Below are 27,025 nucleotides of genomic sequence, written 5' to 3' on the forward strand. Positions count from 1 at the left end.
AGGAAAATGGCACATGTAACTATGCAATGTCGATGGAGCAGCTAAAGTAGCGTGCCGTGATCAAGTTTCTAACCACAGAAAATGTGCTACAAATTGACATTCATCTGAGACTGAAGACATTTTATGGGGATGAATGTGTAGACATCAGTACTGTGCGATATTGGGCTGTTCCAGCATGGGATTTTTCCCAGCAAAGGGAAATTTTAAAACGAAACTACAATTACAGGAATGGGAAACTGGTGGCATGTGACAGAGAAATTGTCCTCTGGGCCAAGAACAATACTGTCCTATTGAATACATGCAGAAGCAAGAGGCCGCAGCTGACCTTTTCAACCAACCACACGTTAAAATGGTGACAAACTTTGAACCCCTAGGTTGCTTTATTTATGGGGGAGACTGGCTGACTGAGGATGACAAAGGCCAGCCTAGTTTGCAAGTGAGAAATCGCGCTGAAGGAAATTTAAGAAAGTTACAATTCCTACTGTGCGTATCTTATTTAGTGTATTGAGTGAGTGAATTACATATAGTTTGATTGATCTATGCTGTGTCATGTAGTGAATGAATGACTTTTGTATGAGGATAAGTTTCAAATCGTGAAGATATACAGGCCTCTGGCATCCCAAAGAGAAGAATGGATTTGATTTAGTTTTGTTATTTAGCGTCGCTTTTCTGTCACTATAGCTCATCACTATGATGAGGCTGAGTGATGATATGAAATTGATGAAGGGGCATTCACAAAGAATACCCATGCCCAGGTCTGGATTTGAACCTGGGAATCCTGGCATCATAGTATGCTGTGCTAATAACCATTTTCCCACAGAGGCCAGCAAGAGAAGAATGAATTTCCTGTTCAATTTAAATATTCGAGGTAAAAAGTTTATTCTATATCTTATTATCGCACGTAGGCCTACATAAATATTTCACAATGTGGGCCTCTATATAAATAACCATGAAATACTTTCCTTACTATTTCTATATTAATGAAACTGACATAATTATTTGTAAATTGTAAGGTATATGTTTTAATCACAATGTCACATTACTTCAAAATCCAAGAAATTGAACGAAAAAGAGCCTCCCGTTCGAACATTATGACATGAAAGAGATAGCCCAGGTTTAGAACCCAGCATACACCACATATAACCATCATGTATATTTAATGAATACTCTCTGACAAGAAAGTTCGGTGAATGAAGGCGCTGCGCTCGACTTGGCAACACTGGTGGAACGAGCCGCCGCTCACAAGTAGCGACAGGTGTCGACGGTGAGAGGCCGGAGTTGTTTAGTTGTGAGTCAACAGTGTTCCTTGTGGCACGTGTTTTGCCAGCTGCATGTTAGTGATCAAGTCAGCGATCGCAGTAAAATGAACAAACAAAAGATCAATTTACACTTTTGTTTTAAGCTGGGAAAGACAGCCAAAGAAACCCATGCTATGCTGGCACAAGTGTTTGGAGATGAAGCCGTGTCATTGAAGTGTGTTTACGAGTGGTTCAGCCGTTTTCGAGAAGGGAGGGAGGGCGTTTCTGATGTCCACAATGACGAGAACATTGACAAGGTGAGGACACTTATCACCAACGATCGTCGTTCAACGGTGCGAATGATAGATGAGGTGTGAATCTGTGAGACTCATCCTCACCCAGGACTTAGGTAAAAGATAAACGTGTTGTCGTCTAGTGCCACATCACTTGACAGAGGAGCAAAAACAGGCACGTGTTGATGCTTCACAGGATTATGTCATCGATATGGCGGATGCAGATCCAAATTTCTTGCAATGCATTGTTGCAGAGGATGAGAGCTGGTGTGTGAGGTACGACCTTGAAACGAAACGCCAAAGCATGGGATGGTTTTCTTCTGCATCACCCCTTCGAAAGAAGGTCAAAGCTGAAAAGTCACGCATCAAGATGATGCTCATCACTTTCTTTGACAGTGATGGCATGATCCACAAGGAATTCCTAATGGAGGGAACACCAATGAATGCAACTAGGTATGTTGAAATTCTGGGGCATTTCATGAAACGGCTACGACGGGTACGAGCCCAGTACTCAAAACAACGTTCATGGTTTCTCGTACACGACAATGCTCGCCCCCACAAAGCCACTATCGTCTGGCAGTTTCTGTCTAAGAAGGGGGTGGTGCAAATTGACCATCCACCAAACTCGCCAGATATGAATCTCCCAGATTTCTTTCTCTTCCCACGCCTCAAAATCGCTTTGAAAGCTCAGAGATTTGAGGATATTCCGGACATCCAACAGAACGGGACGAGGGTCTTGAACACCATCCCGAAAGAAGAATTTACTAAACGTTTCTCAATGGTGCATAGCCATGGAAGGGGACTACTTCGAAGAACAGTAAGGTAGGTTTCATTAAGAATTCGTCTACTTTTTATATTCAGGATCATTCACCGAACTTTATTGTCAGAGGTTGCATATGTTTAATATGTAATGGTTTACAGTTTTTGACATGATGTTTCTTTAACCCATTAATGTCCATTGCTCCAGGGGTGCCTACAAAGGGGACATTATGGTGCAGGCTGCGCCATCGAGATTTGGGGGGGATTTCCCCCTTCAAATAATATAAAATTCAACATTTATATATTTTTCCAAAATATATGTCATAATTTTACACTTTAATGCACCATATATGATCCATTAGATGAAGAAAAAAAGTTTAAGGGTATTATCAAAAAGGGGCGGGGGATATCAAACTCTTACAGACCTTAATTGCCATGTGGGTTCCTGAGGGGATTATGAATTAAACGTTGGGGAACAGTATCCAACTTTAGGTCTCAGATTATGGCGGGTATTTTAGTATGGGGGGGATTAAGCTTTAAATTGAGGGGGTATACAATTCTTGTGTATAATTATTGTCTTTGTAACGTTTTTCATATTCATATATCACAAACGCTACATATTGGGAAAATTTCACGTAAAATATTAGTTTAATTTTCCGCCATCAGAGGCCGTTCGTCCTCGATGGCTCAGTGACCAGTGCTGCCTCTTGCGGCAGACTTGGTACAAGCGCTGAGGACGTAAAACACCTCTGCAGTTGCTTCAACGACTTCTGAATCGACGGGAACGCGAAGGTCAAACTCCTTTTGCACAACTTAGCCAGCGAGAGACGTGCCCAGCGTGCTGCACCTACGGACGGAAGTTCTCCTAGTTTGCCTTTTGAGGAATGGTCGATATCAAAGAGGACAAGGACTTAAATAGGGCAGCGGCCTTACGAGGACTCTGAGGCCGAAGTTTGTTTGGCGTAGGTACGTAAATTCTCTCTGCTGTGATAATGAACTTAACATCTTTGTGCCGAAGTTCCACGTCGTATTTCTCTTTAACCACGCGTAAGCATTGCGCATAAAACTTTTATTGCATTCTGGTTGTCCTCACCCTTTCTCACCTTTTTTGTTGCGCGTCGCCTTTTTGGACGTCTTGAACGCTTTAAGTGAATTAATGAAAGATAATTATACGTCAAAATCAGTGGGAACGGAACAGATTGATTCTTACTTGATAGTAGGCTGGTAGTCACAAAGGGGCGTCGAGTTGAAGTCCTCGTCGCTAACGCTAAATTACGGACCTTCGTTTTGCTCCCCCCCCCCTTTATTAATTGATTCGGGACGTTTGTTCCAATTGCACTTTTGCACCCTTTTCCACGGTAGCATTAAGAATCAGGAGAATTGGGGGTAATGTTGTTAAAATGCAAAAACTTGTTAATGTAAAAGTAAAAACAGTGTGATGCAAAAGGATAACTTGCTTGTAGTGAACGTACGGGCTATGATGTATTGTAATTGTTAAATCTTTAATGTTTGAATGGGCCGAGGGAAAGGTCACTATACTAAATACGTGTTGTTAATGAAGTGAATGGTTGAAGTCAATTAAATCTATACACGCAGGACGTGTTTTTTGGAATTTCGACGTGGACGCACGTCTTTTGTGAAACTAGTATTGGGCTTATGTTGACCCTGTTGATATTGGGCAATTTTTACCTGTTTGATTGTTGTTTTTTGAAATACATGATATTTGTGCAATGCAATACGTTGTCGATGATTGAATGTAGCAAATAGCAAATTTTGTCTTACCACAAAAACTATCGTGCGGCAACGGATATAAACGCACACGAGATACGCATCACGAGGCAACGATAGATCTGTACCAAGGGTACTATTGAGTAATATTGTATTTACATGAGGGCAAGACCAAAAGATAAGATTGGATGATATATAGTAATTGAGATTGTGAATGAATTCAACGGAGAAGGCACAGAGTGCTATTCGTTGACGGACCCTCTAAATTCTTGTGTGCATTATATACATATATATATAGGGTGTACATTTATTACAGGGCTTTGTCTCGCGCTTCTCGTCGACGCTGCTTGTAGACTCCTGCGTTGTCGTGCGAGAAGGGCGACACAAAAAGGTATTTGTGATATATAGTGTGTTTTTTTTTGTCCTATCCTTGAAGTTGCGATCGTTGCACAGCCGCTTCCTCTTAAACATCTCGCACGGTCGTGGCTTAACCCCACTATACCATTACAAAATTTGGTAGCAGACCATCGTTTCATTTGATCCCTTATTGCAACATTACTATTGTTATCATACAACCTCCCAAAATTTTTTCCCCCAATTATCCCCCCCCCTAACCTTGAGTAAATTGCCTTTTTCTTTACTACTCACCCTTATACGTGATATATTAAATAGTGGTTTATAGTGCAACACAATTTCTACCGGGCTCTTGGGGCATTTTGATCTGCTGCTTGAACATTACTTTTACTGGAGTTTATTTATTCTCGAGACAGCAAAATTTTTTTTCCCCTTTTGTTGGTAATCCCTTTTCATTTACGAACCCTCCTTTTCATCAATTGGTTTTTTTTTCCCGTTTAATATTCTTTTGGGTATCCGCATAATGGCTCCCCCTGAGGACAGTAAAGTTCTTGACGCTGGTTGCCAGACGGCGTTGTCCTTCCCTGTCGTGCCACCTTCGGGGGGTACTATCCCTTCTGTACCGTCGGCTCCACCGGTTCCGCCCTTGCAAGTTCATCCCTTTCCCCAACCCTTTTACAGATTACCCGAGTTGCCAACTCGTCCTTCATTTGTTTTGGCACACCGACCATTATTGACATCATTCCACCCCCCATGGCATCTTCACCTTCCCCTTCCTTCCCTGTTCCGCAGCCTTCCTGTTCCTTTGTGCCTTCCCAATCTCCTCTAGATAATATAAAAATAAAAAACCTTAACAGAGCAATTGATGCTCTGCCGATTTGTGACGGCATGGACCCGCCGAACCTGTTTCTTTTTATGGCCGCCTTACAGCGTCTCGTTGGTTACGGACATTTTCCCCTTGAGTGGGTATTATATAACGCCCTTCGTCGAACCACCGGTTTTCTAGAAAATACTTGGTTGGAAGCCTTATCTCAATCTATGTCGTGGGAAACTCTTAAGTCTACAATTTGGAATTGTCTTGTCCCCACTCATCAGTACCTTTTACTGGTTAATCAGTATGTCACCCGCTATCAGCGGTTTGATGAAAAATTACATCCTTTCGTTTGCGATATAATCACCTCGGCTTCCGCCTTAGCGCTGTCTTGGGATGAAAATACCTTGTTACAGACAATCCTTCTCCACCTTAATCATGTTTCATTGGGGTGTCTCCTTTTTCGAGGCCACCCTCAGTCCCTTGCAGAACTTACTCAGCATGCAAAGGAATTTTTTTCACTTGAAATTAGTAAAATGGATCATTGGAACTCGTCAGTTAACTTAACGGCACACTTTTCCCGTACCCCACAGGGCTCTATTTCTCGGGATACCCCCCCCCCCCTTCTGCACGTATTGTCGTCGGAGGGGTCATCAGATTTCTACATGTCGTCGTCGCCCCAATTCTTCATATTCTGGGGGTCACGATCAGCACGCGCGTTCCTCATAGTTACCCCACTATCAAAACTATTTGCCCTTTCGGTTAATTTCTGTTGCTCGGCAACTCAGTCCTCTTATGCTTACTCTATTGTCTTATTTTTGTACCTTCCTTATAAGGGTTACTGGATACAGGTGTATCTATATATATGTGTATATAATCTTTGGTTAATAATATTGTGGCCCTATATATATCTCTACGTGTCTTATATAACCTTTGATATTGAATTAATTGGATTGATTTGTTGTTTTAAGTCCACTTTATGCACAGTAAGGCTAATCGGGACTGGACCTACAGTTTAAAGTGAGATCCGAACCACTATGTGCCTCCACCGGGTATCGAACCCGGGACCCATTGATTACAAGGCGGCGACACTACCACTGCGCCATCGGGGATGCCGATATTGAATTAAGTGTGTTGATGTTATTTTGGTGTGTTTTCTATGTACGAGAGAAGTCATGCTCTCTCGAATGAAATTTGTTACTTGTTATGACCTTTGGTAACTCCTAATTGCCCGTACTGTTGTAATAATGCTATCTCCTTGTTCCTTCCAGTAGTGACCTCCTCCTCAACTTTCCTATTTCTTCCTTCTTCTTTCCTTCTTTATCTCGATTTTGATTGCGTTCCTTTTTTTTTCTTTCTATGTTTTTACTCTACGAGGATATGTGTGTGCTACCTGAAACTTAATGGAACCGCCAACCTTCTACAGCGTTATGGTTACGAGTTTTTTCCTTCCATCTTCATGTGTACGGATTACCTTGGTTACGGCAAAAGAGGCAATGTGTGCTGTTACTCTACAGTTTTGTCGTGCAGAGTGTTACATCTAGGTGTTCGACCGGGAGGCGAACACGGTGTAAGGTGCTTTTGTCGTCGACATGCGTCTTATCATGTTTCATATGCTTATATGCATCATTATGAACCTTTCAGTGACTATTTTTCAAAATTGGTAACCTAAAAGTTTTAGGCCTGTGAATTTTGAGTGTGGATCAATTATGGGGGACTAGATCCTTCCTGAAAGAACTTGGTATTAATTGCAACAATGTTTTTATATATTGTTTAGGTTATTCAGTGTATTTTGTTTTGTTTCCTTTTGGATTTTGGGGTGTGCATTTTTTTTTGGGAGTCTGGGGGAATTTGTAACGTTTTTATATTCATATATCACAAACGCTACATATTGGGAAAATTTCACGTAAAATATTAGTTTAATTTTCCGCCATCAGAGGCCGTTCGTCCTCGATGGCTCAGTGACCAGTGCTGCCTCTTGCGGCAGACTTGGTACAAGCGCTGAGGACGTAAAACACCTCTGCAGTTGCTTCAACGACTTCTGAATCGACAGGAACGCGAAGGTCAAACTCCTTTTGCACAACTTAGCCAGCGAGAGACGTGCCCAGCGTGCTGCACCTACGGACGGATGTTCTCCTAGTTTGCCTTTTGAGGAATGGTCGATATCAAAGAGGACAAGGACTTAAATAGGGCAGCGGCCTTACGAGGACTCTGAGGCCGAAGTTTGTTTGGCGTAGGTACGTAAATTCTCTCTGCTGTGATAATGAACTTAACATCTTTGTGCCGAAGTTCCACGTCGTATTTCTCTCTAACCACGCGTAAGCATTGCGCATAAAACTTTTATTGCATTCTGGTTGTCCTCACCCTTTCTCACCTTTTTTGTTGCGCGTCGCCTTTTTGGACGTCTTGAACGCTTTAAGTGAATTAATGAAAGATAATTATACGTCAAAATCAGTGGGAACGGAACAGATTGATTCTTACTTGATAGTAGGCTGGTAGTCACAAAGGGGCGTCGAGTTGAAGTCCTCGTCGCTAACGCTAAATTACGGACCTTCGTTTTGCTCCCCCCCCTTTATTAATTGATTCGGGACGTTTGTTCCAATTGCACTTTTGCACCCTTTTCCACGGTAGCATTAAGAATCAGGAGAATTGGGGGTAATGTTGTTAAAATGCAAAAACTTGTTAATGTAAAAGTAAAAACAGTGTGATGCAAAAGGATAACTTGCTTGTAGTGAACGTACGGGCTATGATGTATTGTAATTGTTAAATCTTTAATGTTTGAATGGGCCGAGGGAAAGGTCACTATACTAAATACGTGTTGTTAATGAAGTGAATGGTTGAAGTCAATTAAATCTATACACGCAGGACGTGTTTTTTGGAATTTCGACGTGGACGCACGTCTTTTGTGAAACTAGTATTGGGCTTATGTTGACCCTGTTGATATTGGGCAATTTTTACCTGTTTGATTGTTGTTTTTTGAAATACATGATATTTGTGCAATGCAATACGTTGTCGATGATTGAATGTAGCAAATAGCAAATTTTGTCTTACCACAAAAACTATCGTGCGGCAACGGATATAAACGCACACGAGATACGCATCACGAGGCAACGATAGATCTGTACCAAGGGTACTATTGAGTAATATTGTATTTACATGAGGGCAAGACCAAAAGATAAGATTGGATGATATATAGTAATTGAGATTGTGAATGAATTCAACGGAGAAGGCACAGAGTGCTATTCGTTGACGGACCCTCTAAATTCGTGTGTGCATTATATACATATATATATATAGGGTGTACATTTATTACAGGGCTTTGTCTCGCGCTTCTCGTCGACGCTGCTTGTAGACTCCTGCGTTGTCGTGCGAGAAGGGCGACACAAAAAGATATTTGTGATATATAGTGTGTTTTTTTTTGTCCTATCCTTGAAGTTGCGATCGTTGCACAGCCGCTTCCTCTTAAACATCTCGCGCGGTCGTGGCTTAACCCCACTATACCATTACATCTTAGACTTGCGGAAATTCTGGTGTGGAGACAAATATTTTTTTGAAGGAGGCAATATCAACAGTGAGTCTAAAATTGGCATGGAAATTTTGGTGGTAAGATTGATTAGCTATTGAATTTGAAGGGGGATAAGAAGCTCTTGATGAAATGTTAAATCTTAGATTGTCAAGGGATTTCTGTAGTGGAGAGAGAGTTCGAACATTAAAATTTTGAGACTGTATTTAGCGATATGGTATCCACACGTTTTCGACCCTGAATGTGCCAAAAGAGAAGCTGGTAAAGATCTCTAGATCCAAAGAAATGGATGTAACAATTTTCTTGCTCGCTTCGCTCGCAGTGTTGCAAGAATGCGTGTTTGGCGCTTTACTTAGGTGAATGTGAAGTTCTATACTATATCTGCATTACAAGACATAAGCGCTCTTCATGAAAAACATCACTTCTTAAAATATAATACTTAATTTAAAGCAGGTGCATAGAGGATGAAGCAAGAAAGAAATGGTGCAATTTACGAGACCAATTTGTGAAAGAGTTTAAAAAAATTCCCAAATCCAAATCGGGCTGCTCCCAAGAATGTGCGGCAACGTATCGTGGAAAGTGGCAGTATTTTACGAATCTACTTTCTCTAAAGGATACAGTAGTCCCCAGAGAAACGGAAGGAAATGTTTCATTACAGGCATCAGAAGATAGGCAGGTGTCTGGAATGGCGAGTGACTGTCATGAAGGTGATGAATTGGAAGAAGATGCGAGTGTCGACGAAAACACAAATACTGAACTTTCTCAGGTGAGTTTCAATGAAACACAAGCACCATCTGCTCCTCCACAACGAACAACACAATCTTCCCCATCCAAAGCAGGTACGTCTCGTCTAAGGAGGAAGAAACCACACGAAGAGACAATTGATTTAGAACGAAAACTGCTGGATATTAAGTCCAAAAAACTTGCTCTACTTCAAACACCCGAAGATGAGAGTTTACTGTTTATGAGGTCATTATTACCATTTGTCTGCGACAAAATTCCATCTGTCGTCGCGAGAATTTGATTACCGCCGTGATAAATTATAGCCCGATAATTGCATAACATCTGAGAAACGCCGCCCGAACTTTTAAAGCTAACCGCCGCATTCGTAACCCTGTGAACTCTGATTTCAATGTGTGAGAGATCGTGAACTGTTGAGATGCTGAACCATTGTTGAGATGCCAATCCATTGTTGTGCGAACAGAAGATCCTGGCTTCATTGAACATTACTCCAGAGAAAGTAAGAAGGAAAGGAATACGGGTTGACAATCGTACGTTAAGTTCTGGAAGCGAAAGTGATTCCGTTAATCGAGTGTCCATCTGAGATGTCATCCCAGGTAGCAATGACCCAAGTCCAGCCGTAAGGTAAGATAGCATTTTTATGAACATCGGAGAGTGATCCAGAATATCGGCACGTGATTCTAAATATTGGATTACACAATATTCCGTAGCCAAATTGACATAAACATTATCTACTTCGCATACTAACATTTCGCCGTAATTATTCCTTTATGAACTGAGAAAGTAATTTTATAATTAATCCAAACCCTAAATAAGTAATATTCTAATCATTTGAGTATAATTATCAGTCTTAAAATCACATCGCGTTGAGTAAGAAAAGTTGCTAACCGCCGTATTTAACTGAAAGCTAGACAATGCTATTTTCCAGGAAAATAACAGTATTTGTACTAGGATTAGTATTGTGTTATCTGCCGATGAATGTGTGAGTGAGTGTCTGGTTTGTGCGTAAGAGGGCAGCTTGTATTATGTGAATTGATTTATTTAATTATATAGATTTCAAACCTATTTTGTTGTGTTACGTAATTTACAGGATTGAATAATGTAACTGTATAAACAAAGTTACCTCGCTTTAAAGGTCCAACTGCATAAACACGATCCCTGAGACCATATTTATTATGATATTATTATATTCCTTATGGCTTGAGAGCAGTTATACTTGACATTATTGAACTAATTAATTAGTGTGCATTTTACTTTAATTGATTACCACTGAACCCGTCGCTTTTTACAAGCTGTCGCAAACTCAATCAGATAGTTTCCAGTCTCCTCTTTCAAATTATTCTTTTATGAGTTCAACTACTGCTGCATCGTCTGTTCATTCTAATTTTCCACACATTTCTACACCTGTTTCTCCTGCCAGTTTAGCTTACCCCAATACTTCGCCGTCATATTCCTCTGCAAGCCTCCCTTCACCTCATGCTACAAATATATATTTTCCAGAAAACAATTAACTTAGCAGCATTCACCAAATGTGTATTCCCAAAATGTATTCCAGCAATAGTGTAATAAAAGTTTCATATTACTAATAATTGAAATCTTAGTCACTTACCTCAAGGTTAGCAGCAACCTCTCTTCTACAGAAATTGGTCTTTGAAAATTTGTGGTATAATGATAACAAGCACCATCCAATCTTTTCACAATATAGTCAAAGGTGTTTATTGTCATTCTTGTGTACTGATGAAATGCATTTTCATCTGCTCGTAGCTGCGGATACAGATGATGAAATTCTTCATACTACAACCTATTCCTGAAAATTGTGTGCGTCCTTTGTCTGTGACGTCTCTTGCGTTCCTTCAATATTTTCATTTTAATTACACTACTCTACATTAATAGCACGGAGCGCACCGAACTGGAAGCCATGTTCATCGCAACTGCTGAACACAATCGTACGCAGTAACGTTGGACACTCCCGGCGTTCACGCACATATCTGCGGTGAGGCGTTCGCATTGTACCGCATGCACCGCGGTGCCAGTATCCACGTTGGACATTTCAACGTGGCCGCAAATCAGCGCCAAATAAAACGACGGAGGGCACCATTGTACCGCAACATGTCAATACTTCGCACGTTGCTGAAAAATGATCGCCGATGGACATGTAAAGAATTTGAAGTTGCATTGAACATTTCACCATCAGGTGTGTACCATATATAACAAATGACAGGGGCATCAAAGGAATTGGGTGACACAAGCCTTACCGAAGTGCAGAAGTGGCACAGGTGAGAATGTCTACGGATTCACCTGGAACGTTATGCATTGCAATGGACGAAAAGCAGCCTAGACCCTACGAACTTGAATTGAAAAGGTAATCAAATGAATGGGTCTAGGACATTTTAGTGCCAGACATATTGATGACAGAACTGTCTTCCTTGTTGCCTAGGCATTTTGGTGCTAAGCATTTTGTGTCTTTCTCTTTTACACACCTTTTCAACTCTAACCTCTGGTATTCGCTTTTACTTTTCAGTGGCTATAAATACTAAATGTAAGTTGTTTCCTTATGAAATAGAAAAGAGTTTCGTTAATGAATAACCTAATTCATTATGGATTTTCGTACTTAAAGAACAGGCCAGCAATGATAAAGTGTACTGGCAGTGCTCTCTTAAGTAGCGCAAACCCACGTCAACACTGATAGTGATGAAATTCGTGAACGAGCATGCTCACGCAGCAGACGGATTTTGGAATCGTTACGGAGCTATCCTAAATGGAGATAGCACTCAATGAAACTCGATATGGCCAGCCCACGTCGTGTTCTAAATTAAATACTTCTGGCTGCTAAGAGAGACATTGTTCGCTGCTTATGAGGTGTTTTCCATAACTTTTCAATGTAACATTGTTTTGTATGTGACAAACATAATAAAGAGCAATTAAAAAATGTAGTTTGTTTCTATACACAAATATACATATTGCTGCACCAAAATGCAAACGAACCAAAACTACCTAGCACCAAAAAGTCATAGCTCCAAAATGTCTGCACCAAGATATCTGGCAATAAAATGTCTCACTACCCAAATGAATGGCGTCATCCGTCTTGACCACGTCCAAGAAATTGAAACCAGAATCTGTAAATGTGAAAGTGATAATGGTACTGGCATATGACTAACATTGAGTTGCGCCGACAGATTCACAAGACAACGGCTAATGCTGCTTACTACAGGGTGACAATTAATGAACTATATGAAATAAAACGGAAATTAGTGACAAACCACGTATTACACAAACTATATTGCACATGTAAACGGCACTACAGACATCCGGATTTAGGTTATGACATGTTCGATATGTCTGCCATCTCTGGCAATGATGTGGGGCAGACGAACAGCAAAATTCTACATGACCAGCTGAAGTGTCGAAACATCGATGCTGTCGATGACCTCCTGAATGGCAGTTTTCAGCTCGGCAATGGTTTTGGGGTTATTTCTGTACACCTTGTCCTTAACATAGCCCCACAAAAATGTACCCCAGAGCCAGAATGCGGTCCCCAAAATACTCCTGACCGTGACATTTTCACTTGCAAATGGCCGACATGAACACGTGGTTGCGTGCGCATACGCATACGAATTCCCATCATGCCCTGTGGCCAGCCACGCAGTTTGGACGTCATCACGCGAACCGTTCAGAAATTATGACGGTTTTATTTCATATGGTTCATTAATTGTCACCCTGTATGTTCATTAACTGGAATAACATCTGCGACTTGCTGTTATGTGAAAGAGATCAGATCTTCTGCACTCACGAAAATCGTTACCCATTTTTCTCCACGACAACGCCAGACACGACACATCACGTGACGTCAAGAACTTGCTGCAGAGAAGGGTTTGAGAAGTAAGAGAAGACGCCCATTAATTGCCAGACATAAATCCGTGTGATTACGATTTGTTTTTAAAAATGAAAGAACTTCTACGAGGGAAACGCTTCCGTGGCATTCCCAGCATCACAAAAATGATGTACCCAACGTTGTGTTTGCCTGATGTTTGGAATCATGTTCTCACAGCAGCAGGAGAATACATCGAAGGGTTATAGTCGCTTCCAGGTCATATACTTTCGCATTTTTATGCGAAATATTTATTTATTTATTTTTATATATGTTAGTCTTCTTAAACATACACTCATTGACATACCTAGAAGAAGTGGGGGAAATTAAATGAAACTGCACGTGTTGACAGGTTATGGGACTGTATTGCAATGATTTCGAAATCAGATCAAAGGGACAACAGAGTATGCAGTGCGAGTGTACTGCTGACACCATGTCAGTAGGATGTGGCATCGCCTTGGGTCTCGATACATGCGCCGATTAGGTTTGGAATGGAGTGAAGCCAGTCCTCAGGCAAGCCAGCTCACAGCTGTTTTAACTGGCCATTGATATCCTGCAGATCGGCACTGGGTCGGAGTTGACGTCCGAGCTGATCCCACTCATGTTCCATTGGGAACAGATCAGGGGATCTTGCTGGCCACGGGAGTACCTCAACATGATGCATTCAGTTAGTAGATGCATGTGCCGGGTGTGGACGAGCGTTGTCTTGTTGGAAGACTGTACCAGGATGCTGTCTCATAAGGTGTAACACACGAGGACGCAGGATCTCCGTGCCGTACCGCTTTGCCGCTAGAGTCCCCCGAATCACTACCAGAGATGATCTGAATTCATGCCCTATGGCTCCTCACAACATGATTGCAGGTGTAATGCCGGCGTGTCTCTCCAGAACATTGGCAGCTCGTGTCCTCGCTCCTCGGTGCCGCCATACTCGCAAACAGTCGTCACCCGCGGTAATGCAGAACCGATGCGATCCCACTCGTCACTGACGTCAGTAGTCCATGTTTCCCGGTTACGACACCACTCCAAATGCAGCCGTTTGTGATCTGGTGTTAACGGTAGCCTCCGCATGGGACAGAGAACTCGTAGTCCGGCTGCTGCCTGTCTACGACCAATCATGCGGGATAACACGTGGCGTTGCATGGAGTACTGTACCTGCGTCCGGATAGCAGATGCAGATGTGATGGAGCTGCCTAATGCTTGGCTCAAAATCCTTCCTTGGTGTGGTCAGTCTTTGTCGACCAACCCTTCACGACGTGTGTAGGTGCCCTCACGTATCCTATTGTGCCAACATAGGGCCACTGTGACATCTGAATGCCAGAGATGTCTGGCAAATGCACGATTCGACCAACCGGCTTCATGCAGGCTCACAATGCAACCCCTTTCAAACTTCGTCAAGTGCTTGTAATGCCGCCTGATGCATTTACGAGGCATTCTCTGTGTTGATGAACTGCCCTCACGGTGTTGACTGACTGTCTGAGGCTCCGCACACGCCTTATGAACACTATCAGGCCTGATAACACTATCACGTGGTGGCACAACTAATGCACTCTGGTGGCCTTCTAGACGTTACATATCATTGCAAATCTAATTATTTACATACTCATCGAACGTACACACGTGTAAGAAAGGACGTCCAAATTGGACGTTACCTTCTCGGTGCTTAACTTTTTTTTGTCAATGAGTGTATTTTCTCATTCTAAACTCCGGTTAAAAGTAACGTCAATTATGTGTAGGACCTTAAAAAATGTCCCCAGGTATTCAATGAAACAGGTTGCCCTTGTCTTAGATAGCAGACAATATGCGGAAGCGGCATTGAGAATTACATGCAACCAAGCGCAAGCTCGTTCACTGCGACGGAATCGGTGGAAAATTCTAAGGCTCGAGAATGCTTGGACTTCTGGAGGCGACAAGTTCAATTCTCCCTCTCTTCAATAGGTGTGGGGTTACGGAAATAAGCTGAGGATTTGTACAGTGGGATACATGAGTATTACCGTGCAAATTGTCCATGACTATTATAATTACATTTTCTCTTGCATCCTATATGTTTTTAAGCGATGGATTTTTATGCTGGTGCAGAAGTTGTCAACAGCTTGTTTTGAGTTTTCTTTTATTTCTTGAAGCTCTTATCATAAAAACATAAAGTGCACGAACATGGTGATGGACAATTTGCTCATTTGACAAATACTCATGGATCCCACTATACCTCGGCCCTCCAGTCACTTTTGATGTGTCTTCTGGAGGTCTCGGCACTAAGGCCGTGTGTTGTGTTGAAGTGAGTCTCAGCCAGAATAGGAAAGCAACAACTTGCTCCGTCTATAGTTTCTAACGAGGAGTTGAGAAGGTAAGCTGATCAAATGCAACTTATTCTTTGTTTGTTGTTTGAATTGTTGTTTTAACTCCAGTTTATGAAGAGAAAGGCTAATCGCAACTGGGCGAGCTTGATTACACGTTCGGCGAGTTTTCCACTCCGCTCCGGACCCAGTGGAAGTTAGTGAAGGACGATATCTTTCAATATATATGTAGGTGAAAAACTAGGAAAAAAGATTAGGAAGGAAAACAGAACAACTTACGGGATGATGATGATGATGAGGGGAAACGCTTAAAATCAAACAAATATCACCCTTTTAAAATCATCATGGCTTAGCTGCATGACTGGGAAGAGACCTGCGCTTGATGGCCAGCTCTGAAGAAAGTGAGCGGAAAAATCCATCGCGACACTTTAGGCTGTTCATACTGAATTAGGCTTGGTGACGGTTCCTCTCTCGAACCTTTAGGCCACTCTCTGTCGTCAGCGTCCTCGAGCATAAATCGCCTTCGAAAAATTATACAAGCGGAGCTACAACATAAAAAAAAATAATCACGAAGACAAAGTGTCCATCCTCATCTTTACCTTCCTATTTCCTTCGATCACCTTTCATATTCAATTTCATCTGCTTCTTCACCTCGGTTGAACTCAGTGGGCTAATAGGATGATCTGACCCCTCTCAGGTACGGGTATAGTAAGAGAAATACATGTGGTATGAGGCTTCAACTGTTATGTACTAAATCATTTTGACAAAGGCTATGGATATGGGGAACTAGATAAATGAACAACATCTGTTTCTGAAGAAAGGTCTGCGTCTTCAGTAAACTTCTTTAAGGACAAATCCTTTTCTACAGATGGTTCATTTTAAGGTTATTTCAGAAAATTTTACATGGGTTCTTTACAGGTTTCCAAAGATCAATGCAGAACAATTATTCTATGCAACTCTTGCAGTTTACATTACGTTTACTGAACATGGATTAGGTTGACAAATTCGTTATAAAGACGACTAGGCGCTTGCTTGGGACTTTCTGAACGCTCCCTGACATAATGAAGTATAACTTTGACATGACTGGCGAGCCTACACATACGATAGGATAACAATACGTTCCGAGATTTGAGTCTAAATTTAACATTCCTATACGATGATTTCATTTAAAATATCAGAAAACTTCAATGTACAATTAAAGTAAACTTATTCCTTCGTATGGTAACATGTTAGCATATCTACAGGGTGAACCTACCCATACGACAGAATAACAATGTATCTAAGTCAATTTGAGAACGAAGACTTAAGTTCGTGAACCCTCCCATAAAGGGAGCTGAGTATTTAAGATGTTAACCCATCGGAGTAGGTGATGAAAATGCCCAACAATTAGGTTTCGAGGCTGTATTTATACCCCCGCATGTCAAGCAGAGCGCCTCCCGTGACATAAAAGGTAAACATACAGCTGTGATAGAGAACTAATTTGTGTATAATGGCAATATTTTAAAGATTAAACAGAGTGTTCCATAAGGTTGATTTTTCTATGTCTAAAACAACAATTATGACCCTTTACGTTTCTATGATATTCTCTATTATAAACTTGTCACATTTGTAAAGAATTGCTTTTGAATGTCCATAAGGGTTATGTTACTAATAGCTTCAACTGAATTTTAACTCTCATGGTGTTCATAATAGTTTAATTCTAAAACTGAGAGTAACATATTTTTAACTAATTGTCAACAATGAAAGATTTTGCTTTGATAAAGCTTACAAATAACAAACACGAAACTTTTCAGAGACAAAATTATGTAATTAGGTCGACCATTAAATATCATAGTTTTCATAATGTTTATTGTGAATATAAAAAGCAAAATTTATAAAGAATAACATTAAATATGGCCGAATCTTTGATAGGATTCGGGAGGATTCGGGAAGATCATTACACAGCAAATTGTGCTTGGAGACGTACTTCATACGCTACGTTCTCACATGAAGCAATTTAATGTTCATCTGTGACTATAAAATATCATCTGTACAAATAATGATGGAGTAATAGGGAAATGATCTGATTTTTGTAATTTAGTGTCGCTTTTCAGTCACTGTTCGTTAATCGCGACGATGAAGATGAGTGATAACATGATGAAATGATTATAAGGAGCACTCACAAAGAACAGCCACTCCCACGTCGGGATTCTAATCCGGGATCCCTGGCGTCTTTGTCCATAGGAACAATACATGGAAAATCCAAATGTCAGATACTCGGATAGAAATATACCAAGATATATAGATATGGAGAAATGTAGGAACTTCCCAGAGAGACTATAGTGAATGCATAATTCAGGAAAAAGTAATTCATTTTTATCCGTTTGTACCAACGTTGTACAAACTCACGAGTTTGAAAACCTACAGGTCGGTAATTCTCGAGTTTGGATTATCTTCTATGGCACCAATCTGAAAGACATGGCAGTCAATTCAAGTCAAGTCTCTGGATAATAGGTAGCCTGCAAGCAGCCTCCTAAATTGCATTCAAATGGAAGTACGTGATTAGCTTAGCTGTGTTAATAAGGGGCGGTCCTCTACTTGTGGTTATTTGAATGTTAGAAAGAAAAAAAGGATTGTTTCCTGTAACATTTTTGTTAAAAAGATATAATTTCATGCTTTGATTTGGAAGCGACTGACCTTCCCATCGAGAGAAGGGTGAATTGTCATAATGTAAGCCAATCAAATGTCAGTAGAGCTGCAACAGTGCTATTACAATACGTAACAATCATTCGAAAACTACCTGTTACCGTGGAAAACGATAAAAATCAGACCATTGGTCTTTAAATTTTTAGAACGCACGCGAATTCATTAAGCTGAAGAAAAAAAATTATAAAAAAAGCGAAAGTCTTAAAAAGGAAGCGAAATAATAGGAAGAATGGATTCTAAAGGTAAGTGGCTTAGATTACAAGGAATATTAAGCAATATTAAGCTACATTAATAGTATAAATTATGAAGTGGATACTTCAGCTTACGTGCGAGTACTCACTATTTCATTGCATGTCCAGAAATATTCGTAAGGGGAGGGGAGAGGTCAGGCCATGGATAAAACTCGAATGGTAAAAAATCATAATAATAATAATAATGGTTGTGAATATCGTTACACAATAATAAGCATTATACATTTAATAATAATAATCTAATTTTTTCCCAAATTTATTATTATATTCTTGGTAAGGCTTTGCTATTCGATACATCAGGTGAGTGAAAATGCAACACAACTGCTTCCCATTATCTTTTTGCATTCCATGCAGTTTGTGTGCAAGCGGCGTGACTCATGAGTAGACCTCGGATTTCTAGGTTCTAAAAAGTGTGCGTTTAGGTTCCTAAAATAGGCTCTAAAATCCGAAAATAGGTTCTAAAAACCTTAAATTAGGCTCGAAAAATCCTGAAATAGGTTGCAAAAAGACTTAATTTGGTACAAAATTCCTGAAAAATACTGATTAGATACAATCGTTAAAAACAAAATTTCACAAGAACCGTAATAACCAAATGTTACGTAATTTTCTAAACAAATTTTCATTCCTTTATATCATTTTCAAAATTATCTTCAAATTATTATAATACTGCACTCATGCTGTTAGAAAAAGTTACATGTTGATATGAAAAATGAATTACGTATGTATAATTTTCTGCAGAATATCAGGCTGGCTTACTAACTTGGAATCAAGGAATTACACGTGAATTCTTGGCTCCGGAAATTATTAGTGAATTATTGTCTCTGGCAATTATTTATGAATTTTGGCAAAACATGAAAAAAGGTACAAGCGGATGTTTTCTCTATTCCATTTTTTCTTCGTAGACGTGAAAATTTGCAACTTTTATTAATCCAAATCCCACTAAATGTTTACATGTTTATAAATTCCCTGAGGCAAGTTTCTCTCAGTTTAGCTTTTTTAGGGAGAAAAATAAATCTACATGGAAAATAAAACACAATTTTCTCATTCCGTCTACTTTGTTAGCGTCTTTTGCAGAACAATCTATCTGACAGACGAAAGATGACTGACTGCCTCTGTAATTTATTTTGAAGTTGATTAAGTAAATTTTTTGGTACATTGGAATCATACAAACTCTTTATATTGTTCATATTTTTGCGTGTGGTAGGGAGGGTGAGAGTCGGTAATACGTAAGGTTGGAATAGAGAAAACATGTGCTTGTATCCTTGAATTTTTGGAAAGTTCGCCTTGAAAACCAGGAATTATACTTGAATTTTATCATGGTCCTATTGACCACCATGAATCTTTTTGCGTTATCCACACTCAAACTCCGCCTTTTGTCTGCGAGGATCATTTCATGTGCTGAAAATTATCTTTCAACAGAAACATAGTCGGGAGTACAAATTTGAATGCTGAAATATTCCTTCGCAAGGCGTGGACGTCAAAAAGGACCAAACTGACACGAGAGTGAGCAAGGCCGCACAGATCAGAAGCTTGCACTTGGGACTGTGCAGGAAGTAGAGACGACTAAGTGCCAAAACTGAGAATGGGGAGGAGGGGGAGGCAAGGACAGTTTACTTTATCTTAGTAGGCAAGGCTTAGCATTAAGAGTCTATAGTGCAGGGGTAAAAAGTAGGGGAGAACAGTCCCTTTTCGCCGCCACTGTCTGCAGGTAACAGTGACGTCAGACATTTCTTGTTTTGTTTAAAGCTTTGATAAACATCATTTACTTGGAGGGAGAAAAATCGACAGAAAACATGTTCCCAACACGCGAGTCATTGAAATATTTCGCCACCAAACCTAGTAAATACCTCTGTGAGATATAAATATCCTGTAAAACGTAAATTAAATATAAAAACCTAAAAAAAGGCACATAAACCTAGAATAGGTTCTAACAAGCAAAATAGGTTATTTTAGGCACTATAAAACTTCGTCAGTTGTTTCGTCTTTTAATGATTTTGATTTGATTTAGTTTATTTTACTTCGCGTTCTGTGCCTCTTGGCTAATTTGCGAAGATGGGGATGAGTGATGAAATGATGAATGGACCTTCACAAACAACCAAGCCCGACCGGGATTCGAACCCCGGACCCTTGGCGTCGCAGCGCGATGTGCTAACCACTCGGCCACAGGGTCGGGCCGTCTTTTAATGAAACGCTGATATAACTTGTTTCTTATTTACCTGCAAAGGAAAAAATAGGTTAATAACCTAAAATCATGAGTTACGTAAGGTACACAGTGCGTACCCATGAACGTTCGGAATAGGAGTCAAGGGGGGTGGGGACGTCACTCCCCTTGGAAAATTAATGTCCACCTAAAAATTATATATTTCAAACATAATTTTATTTCAGTCACAGTAATTTATGTTAATTATTTAAAGTGCATTGAAGGAACACTATTGTAAGGTTCCCTGGAAAAAATGTCCTTGCTTGCCCCTCTCTGGAAAAATCTTGCAGACGTCCATGTGTACCCACAACAATAAACAGTGGTCCAGATGAATGGAAAGCCTGGCAAGAATCCCAAAACTTATAAGTTATGAAAATAGATTCGCCACTTGTGATTGTACGGCAAGGGGTGCATTCTATTGGAAACTGCCAGATAAGTGTTGCCTTCAGTCGGCTAGTAATGCTTGAAGTGTAGGAGTTTGTAATACGATAAGTCAGTTAATATGTCACAACTGATGTGGGATGGCTGAAAATGGTACTGAACAATTTCGAAAGGTGGCAGCACAAGCCAGCTTGATGATATTCAGCTAGATAGCAGACGCACAAACGGACAGTTCAGTTTAAATATGGCGACCTTACTGGAGAACTTTACGTGGAGATGGTACTGGTAGAGGAGATGATTCGAGCTTACAGGCGAGTGACGATATACAGCATAGCAACTGCAATAGGGTGTTCTCATGGTTTAGCCTACAGCATAATACACGATTGTTTTCATTTCCCAAAAGTGTGCGCAGAGTAACTGGAAACGTTTCGCGAATGATGAAGATGAACGTGAGGTGTGACTGGGGCTGGGAAAGCAGTCCAAATACTTTTATGCAGCAGGTTTTTGTGGGATAAATGTATCAATGTTGGTGGAGATTATGTTGAAAAATGGATTTGAAGTGATTTTCACTCTTCTTGAGCAGCTACATAAAATCCTAGTCTTATTTTGTGAGCAGAACGAGAGCTATCAAATGTTATAATACAAATCATTGCACCCCCAATAATTCCCAAGATAATGTAGCAAAACCCGCGAGAGAAAACACAATCTTCAATGAAACCTATTCGGTAGAACCACAGTTCTCTATGCGGTCCGCATTTTATCGGCACTTTTTTAAAACATTTTGAGAAGCTTTTTTTAAATTTCCCGACCATAATTTTGCACCTTAAGATCCTTTCTCTAGGAAAAACGAATGAAAGTGCTGAAGTCATCCATGAAATAACCAATGAGCGGTATCAGCAAAAACCAACCACTGATTGTTAAAGATAATCTCTTTCTCTCTCTGTTTTAGGTGCAAAGGAAGCTGGTCTATCCGCCGAGGCTTCAAAGGAGCTCCGGAGACGACGGAAGATGCAACTTGCAATCGCAGCCACTAATGCTAGCTCCTCGTCATCATCCAAGTCATTCGCTGCAGAGCAAGGTAATTGATCTCTTATGGTCGGACATTTTAGTCGGGGACGAGTCTTTCTTCTAGTTATTATCCAGAAAAGGTTTGCCCAGCATTTTTGTAATAAAGGGATGGATATAAGCACATTTAGAGGTGTTGATAATATACAGTATGTACCACAAAAATAGTCAAAAATTATGTTCTTCGAAACTTTATGGAGTATGGGAAAAATCCCTGGTGGCAGTATTTCTGTCATGTCTCGGTGAGGATAGAGGACATACCTCTGCTCGCTCATGCCGGCGGTAGAATGTAGAGCTTCATTGTACAGTCACAAACATCTTTGAGTTGTAACTTACCAATTGAAAGGAAACAAGTTTGATGTAACCCAGAAGTGTCACGTGCCCTTGACTGTACTAAATCTTCTTCTTGGAAAGCCACTAAGAAGGAGCTAATTCAATAATACAAGTCTGCAGGTTTCAGGGGTTTGAGAAATAATGGTGGTATTTTACTAAACCCGTCGTCCTGAACCCGAAAATGACACCCGTTTTATTCCTTCACCCATAGTTCTTGCTCTACATCTCTCCACGTCATTAATATGTAGTATACGTATGTTCACTTTGTCTTGTGACCTTACCGTTTAATACAGTTCCATGTTTTGTTGTTGTAAGCATGTACGTGTAGCAACAATGTTTTCCTGATGCTATGCCGGGAATTTCCGAAGCAGGGGGACATCATTGGCGGTGACCTGGTGAATATTTCCAGCACCTCTGTAAGAAATTTCACACAGCATCGTACGGCAAGGTGAAAGAAGTTATAGTTTAGGCACAGATATAAGAATGTTAATGAAGGATTTTTCCAAAACGCTTTACTGAAGTGTACTGCTGACTTGCAAAGTACCTGACAAGTGAACTGTGATTTTTGTATACCCTATCTTATGGAGGCACATAGTAGTTCGGATCCTAATTTAAACTGTAGGTCCAGCGTCGATGAGCCTATCTGTGCATAAAGTGAACTTAAAAATACTCACTCACTTCATCACATTTCATTAACATAATGCCAAATGAAATATGGTGTTGTATAGTTTGTAATGTATTCAGTAACATAATGTCATTATTTGTAATGTGGTGTATAGTTTGTAATGTATTGTCTATATGCTTTTTATGATACTTTTTGATGTTATTTGCTGTAAGAGAAGTAAACATAATTTAAAAGCAACTCTCCAGCTTCTTAAACTGTGTGCCTTTCCGTGAAAGAAACTTTTCACTTCAACTGATCACTTGTACAAATGTTATTATGTGAACACTTCCTAATATGAAAGAGAACAGGTACCAGTAATGATGATGATGATGACTGTAACTGTTGTAATGGCCCTTCATGGGATTGTGACAACTAAATGTAACTTCAGTGTACGTTTGTTGCTGTTTCAGAGTGAATAACATTTAGTTATCAGCATTGACAGTAACGCTATATTTCATTTCATGATGATGATGATGATGATTGTAAAGAAACCTTACGTGATGGAGAGAAAAGATGTCAATTTTTTAAATCAGTATTGTCGAATTAGTAAATATCACCTATAATTTTCCAAACCCCAGACATGAAGTTTAAAAATGCAGGGCCTTGTAATCACAACACATTCTATTTCCGAACAAAAAATACACTTTCTTACAGGCCCAGGTTTAAGGGGAGGGCGGTGAGGGTCCGGGGGGGGGGGTGTACAGATCCGGGAGTAAATCTAGGCAGTTCATTAGTTGAAACATTGGTCTTGTATATTATTTAAACTAATAATAACATGCAGGCTTTGCTTTTACTTTGCGAACTTAGTTTTCACATGAATTATTACAATAATATTTTACTTAAAGTATATGGAAAGTAGTATTATCAGAAAAGAAATACAAGTTCCCCATCTACTGAACGTGTAACTTGTCAGGGGGTAGTAGCTTGGACAGTAAGCAATAAAGTATTAGCCGTGACTGAAACATGAATTGACGCCCAGAGATGGAATTATTTTCGTTATTGAAATAAATAGCATAACTCACCTCTGACTACTTAAGAATCAACTTTCTAAGTTGTGTTTCGTATACATAGCTAATGTGCATACGAGATGGCGTAGTGGTAACGTAACGTCTTCGCCTTGCAAACAAGGAGTCTTTCTGTTCGATACCCGGTGGAAGCACATAGTGGTTCAGGTTACACTCTAAACTGTAGATCCAGTCCCGATAAGCCATTCTGTGCATAAAGTGGATTTAAAAATTAAATTCCAAAATAAGTAAACACAGTAAGAGTTAAATTGAGTCCTGTGATTACACTTTCAATTTATCCACAGTGGAGAGCTCCTTCGTCGAATATGAAATCCTTGATTTTATTGTTTTAAATCCACTTGATGCATAGATAGGCCCATCCTCACCGGACCTACAGTTTAAAGTGGGATCCGAACCACTTTGTAATCTGCCTTCACCTGATATCAACCCGAGGCTCCTTGATTACGAGGTGACGGCGTTACTACAACGCATTGAAGAGGCCTTGTAAGTAGTTTGAATTTCCCTTCCTCGCCTCTGCCTACTAAACGCACCACTTCCAGTTGGCGATCAACTTGAACTAGACTAAAATTAGTGTAAAATGCGAATACTATATATATCTCCTAAAGAGAGTAGAAGTTTGGTGTGAAAAGAATGTGATCATCCTCTGTACTTTCTTATGTTATGTGTGTGTGTGTCGGTGTGTCCTAAAAAACCGTTACTCCCCACTATCTGTAAACAATTATTCAAATAATTATAATTCTTGTAATTTACCGTATTTGCCGGCGTATAAGATGCACTTTATTTTTCTTTAAAATTTTGTCTGAAAAACAGGATGCGTCTTACACTCCGATACTGTTTTCGATTACCAGTACCTTCAATTCTGATTTACGAGTAGATGAGGTTTCAAGTAACACTTTACATAGCTCTGGAAACGAATATGTTGGTTTAACGAAGAAGATTAAAAATTGTCTTCCTTAGTTAGATTAAAGATGTTAATAGGTTGGAAGTAGATCTACATATTAATTTGTACATCAAATACCGTAAGTTAATTTTAATCTACAGTGAAAAAGCTTTTTCATCAAAATTGCGTCATACGTCGGCAAATAAGGTAATTTAAAGAAAACTGATTTCATTTTTTAAAAAAAAGTTGTAGCAAGTTTTCGAACTGATTGCCATTCTTTTTCAGGTACTGCTAGGCAATAATGTAATTTCTTTGAAGGAAGTTATTTGCTTATTATATATTTCAATGTCTGCTTAACCAAATCATTACCCGCAGGCCCGTACCCAGCATTTTTTTGAGGGGGAAGCCCATATACAGGGTGGCTCAATAAGTCCCCTAACATCCCAGATACATCGTGGAAATGATCACGACCAATCGTTGCCAGACCAAGAGGGAACCAAATTTGTATCGGATACATCCTCGAAGAGCTGCGAGTTACGAATGTTGTCTAGAACAATTACAGTGTTGAACAATTACAGCTACTTCCGCTGAATGAAAAGTCCTCCACAGTGACAATGCTAATGTTTATGTTCATGGTGAAGTTAATAAACAGAATATGCGACGCTTGTCATCTCATAACTAACGTTGGACAGAAACTGTCTCATAACGTTCGCATAGTGTTCTGGTGTTCCGCCCTACTGAAAAAGAAACTGTAAAAAGACCTTCTTCCGTAAGCAAGGATGCAAAATCCTGTTCATTTAACAAAACCGAGTAGCCCTAAGCATTTAAAGTTCCGTCGATGGAAAATGGATTAACCAATCGTGTTCCACACAGCATGCCACACCATTATTTTGCCTGCCCTAACTATTCGGCTGTGATCTGCCCAGAATAGGTTTTCAGATAAAAAGCAGCGAATGTTCTGTTCATGGACTTGATTTTAAAATTAAAATGTAGCCTCGTCACTGTGAAGGACTTTTCGTTCAATGGAAGCGTGACACTTTAATTGTTCGAGACAACCATTCGCAATGCGCAGCACTTCGAGGATGTATCCGATTAAAATCGTGTGCAATGGCATGCGAACTTCTCTTCCTATACGTCACTTTGATCTCGATGCGTTACTGACGCGCTAAAGACATTTTAATGTTAATTTCTGACACCTCGAAAAGGAGCAAATTCTAACAAGAATTCAGTCATAACGTTTTACTGGTTGAACGTAAATCGGAAACACCTTCACCATCGCATTTCTTGTGAAATTCTAGCCTGATTTGATATATCACATCACCCCCTTCCCATTTAAAATTCTGAACTTGAATTCAAGATGGCGAACGTCAAGATGGCCGCCGACCGCGCGGATGGTGTCAATATGATTCCCCCTTGGCCTGGCAACGATTGGTCGTCACCATTTCCACGTTACGTGCTTCAGTGGCCTTGTACCGGGGATGTTAAGGGACTTATTGAGCTACCCTGTGTGTGTGTGTGTGTGTGTGTGTGTGTGTGTGTGTGTGTGTGTAGAGTAAGGTGGGGTAAGACTGCGCGGCGGGTAAGACTGCGCACCGGTTTTTCGAGGTGAAAATCACACACAGTTGGCACCACTGCGCCACCGTTACTTCGTCCAAGATGGTAGCTAGCTGTGGACAGTGGTGAAGATACGTTTGAAATTCGTTGTGCTGAGAGAGGTAAGTGAAAAGATTTTGAGGGTGTTTGCTATTTATTTTGGTACTTCGTGTTTTGAGTACTACGTCACTGTGAATATATACAATATTACGATTTTCATGGATAGAAGAAGCTGTGTTAATGCCGAGCCCACCTGTGTATTAGTTTCCATTGCTTTGTGCAATGGCTGGGCAGCATCACGTGATTTGTTCAGGAAAGCAGCACGGGGCAAGACTGCGCACG

The sequence above is a fragment of the Lepisma saccharinum genome, chromosome 15 (assembly GCF_977018435.1).
Source record: "Lepisma saccharinum chromosome 15, izLepSacc3.1, whole genome shotgun sequence".
Classification (NCBI taxonomy): domain Eukaryota; kingdom Metazoa; phylum Arthropoda; class Insecta; order Zygentoma; family Lepismatidae; genus Lepisma; species Lepisma saccharinum.